The sequence below is a fragment of the Etheostoma spectabile genome, chromosome 4, assembly GCF_008692095.1.
Source record: "Etheostoma spectabile isolate EspeVRDwgs_2016 chromosome 4, UIUC_Espe_1.0, whole genome shotgun sequence".
Classification (NCBI taxonomy): Eukaryota; Metazoa; Chordata; class Actinopteri; order Perciformes; family Percidae; genus Etheostoma; species Etheostoma spectabile.
This window is the reverse complement of record NC_045736.1, coordinates 6,423,920-6,427,645: the sequence shown is the minus strand read 5'-3', so window position 1 is coordinate 6,427,645 and position 3,726 is coordinate 6,423,920.

The window sequence follows — 3,726 nt, the reverse complement described above, 5'->3', positions numbered from 1 at the left end:
AGATTGGCTAAAGTTGTACAAACAACTGCTTATAAAGATGGACTTGTGAGAAAGGTAAAGATCTGTCTCGGTGAACAGAAGATGAGAAAGGAGGGACAACGTTCTGGCCATCCATCATCGAACACCCAGTTGAGAAGCTGATACTGCTCCTAGAGTCAGTTTGAAGACCTAACAACCATATCCTTTTTCTATACGAGTCATCATCAATCATAGACTCATAAATGGACATATTGTATGAGACTATTGTTCGCTTTTGTCTTTAGTAAGTAATTATTTGGGTAAATTATTCATCTTTACTTCATATATTGTTCTGTAAAGCATTAATAATTTGGGAGTGTAAATGGCCTTAATAGTGTTTCTCTGGATGTAATTTTCCGACGCTAATGCTTTTATTTTGAAAGTTCCGAAAACCGAAAGTAAATGTACGGCCACAAAACAAAAAAGAAAAAGCGGCCGAACGAATGCATACAATGATATTGTTTAGCACCTGGCTGTTAAAGGCAGAAGGTATGCTAGCTGTACACTTAATTTATTTCACAACTGTTTGTAGTCTGAGTTACTTTGTTGTGTGCCGTTTTGTAGTTTCACTGAGATTAGAGAGTACAAGTTTCCAAGTTAAGCTAACAGCAGCATATTGCCATTAGCCTGTTGCTTGAGAGATACTACAGCGAATTGTATGTAAAGTGAAGGCGTTGTGTTTTTCCATGTTTTTCTCAGCTCTTACGGCAATTCAAGATGTTCAAGCTGTAATAAGGAATGTTGCAAAGGGACAATAAAGATTCCTGTATTATCAGTCAATAAAGAGCCAGACCATTATTCAGCCGGGGACGCTACACAAACAGTAACACAAAATATCACATGGATTAAGTACTCTGAACAGAACACCTGTGCCACTTAATTACCCTGATGGAGCCATAATGACTCAAATCCACTACCAGTTCATTGGACAATATTAGCCTATTGGGACAATAAATAAATAGCCCTACAGTTCCCGATGTTGTGAAATGTTTGTTTAAAACACTTGAATAGGAAATTTGAGATGTTTAGTTTAAAACAGTCTAAGGAAATATTAAATTATAGTGTAATTAAAATTCACTATTTACTTTATTTATAGCTGCTGATAGCAACTTTATTTGTTTAATAGTAATTTAGTTTACTAAAGACCGTCACGGCAAGTGCTTTTATTTTGAAGTAGCCTACATGGATGTTGTCTGTTGTGTATTCTGGCTAGTGGAATGTTCTCAGTAAAAGACATGCATTTTCGGTCGTGATTCGTAGCCATTCCATTACATTTTGGTGCAGAAACCCGGGAAGTCAAGATTGTAAGACTTTGAACCGTCAAAGTTGGAAGCTAGCTGTTAGTGTAGCTAACGCGATGACGGAGCGCTTTGAAAGGATGAAAAAGAAGCGGCGCACAATCCACGCCTCGACAACAAAGCTGTTGACTTTTATGGAAGAGGAGGTGACCAAGGATGTATCCAACTGTGATACACTACGTGAAATGCTGTCAGTACTATCGACCAAGGAGGAAAGTTTAACAGACTTAGACAAAGGCATCGAGGACGCATCTTCAATGGACGAATAGGCGGATATTATATTGCAAATACCCAGGATTACCAGGACCGCATTCTCACATGGAAGACTCGCACAAAAAGACAAGCCGAGTCAGCGAAGAATCCTTAGGGATACATAGTGATACATATGAATGCCCGCTATGCCCAGTGCTTCTGCAGCTAATATTGGATGACATAGCACTGGCTTACACACGCAAGTCAGACCTCAAGGATTAATAGAAGGCTCTTGAGCTCATCAAATTCCTGCAAACTGAGGTCCAAAGCAGAGAGAGAGCACTTATATATCAATCTGAAAAGCCAAAGCCGGATAGCTGAATAGTTTGTGAACGTTTTAAAGTTTGAAACACGTCTGTAAGTGAAAGTATGAAGGCGCAGAAACTTTTGGGAAACGACAGAAGATTTGAAGGATTACAGCTTGCGGCTCCAATGTGACTTTTTGACTTATTAAAACAATGCTTTTTAAAAAGTATTACTATTTGAAAAAGGTATAAACATGCAGAACAAGTGAAGAAGTCCCATCATCTGCCGAGAGCTGAATATTTGAAAAGTGATTTGACTTTGAAGAGTTTAACACTAATGATGTTAAACCACTGTGGATTGAACCCGGGTACTCTGCGCCACAAAAGGTATGAGACATAACCACTGCGCCCATGGGTCTGTGTGTCTATGTAGGGTGTAGTCATGTGTGTTGTCTGTGTGTGTGTCTGTGTGTGCTGGTTACTGTGATAGTGTGTGTGTCGTGTGTATGTCTGTGTGTGTGGTGAGGGTGTGTGTGGTTTGTCTCTGGGTTTTTGGGTCTGACCGAGTGTGTCTGTGTGTCTGTGCTGTGGTGTGTGGTTGTGTGTGGTATGTCTGTGTGTGTGGCCACCAAAGGATTGAACTTCAGAAATGACTCTACAGTTGCAATATATGATGAGACAGACAGACATAGAAAGTTTTGGAGTGTCTGGAGGAGGCGTGGACATGGACTAAATCATATCAGACGGCCAGTATTGTAGAACACAGTAGGAAGCTTTGATGTCGGGTGTCATATCTTTGATCGCCAATAAGTTAACGACCGCAGCGTGTACCCTTCTTTACCTGTCAGTAATGGGAAACCAAGCTCTTAGACAGTGAGAACCAGCTCCCAAACAAAATGGTCCATGCGCCAAATGGCGAGATGAATAGAAAAGAAAATAAACTTGCCATGAGCCACTGAAGGCTCTTTTGAATGTATGATGTAAACTATGTGGATAAAGATATAAATGGGGCGTATCTAGCGATTTTAAAAAAGTGGTGCGACTCTGCGTTTGTGCCTCAGAAATGGGAACCTCTTTACCATTTGCAGTCTGAATGGCAGGTAAGATCGTGAACTATGGTCATTGAAAGCCTGTCTGAGCAAAAAGTAGAATTCCTATCACATAACTGAGGACATTGGCTGGAACTAGACAAGGGAATAACATACGTGTGTGATGTATAAATTGTCATGAAAATGTTAGAAGTGTTGGGTTGGGCAAGTTATAGAGAATCAGAGTAAGATAATTTTTTCGAAGCCTTTCACTTGTGCCATCACAACCCCTCTAACAAACGCAATACTGATATACCGCTCATTATAAATGCAGAAAAATCATAAAATGTGCACTGTATTCTAAACGCTTTTCACAAAAACTGTAAAATCGGTCAATCTGCAAAAGATAGAGCAAAATAGCGAAGAGTGTGTGAAACGGTTTTAAAAGTTTGTACACATGTCTGTATAGCGTCGAAATAAAGGCAGGAGAACATTTGAGATGAAGCAAGATTTGAAGGATTGAAGAGTGCTCTCATTGACTTAATGTTAAAAAATATTGTTTAAAAGCTTAATATTTGAAAAAAGATATAAATAGCAGAAAAATTGCTGAAGGGTCCATATCTGCTGAAGAGCTGAAGATTTGAAGAGTTGAACGGTTTAAATGCTGAAAGTAGCAGAAGATACGGAGAGCCAAAAAACGTACGGACAAGACCGAAATAATATATAATAATAATAATAAAGACGGACGTACAATAGTGCGAATGCTGACCCGCAATTCCCACTAAAATAAAGAACCGAATAACAATAGTTGGAATGCTGAACAGCATTCCCACAAAAATAATAAATAAAGAACCGAATAACAATAGTTGGAATGCTGTAGAACAG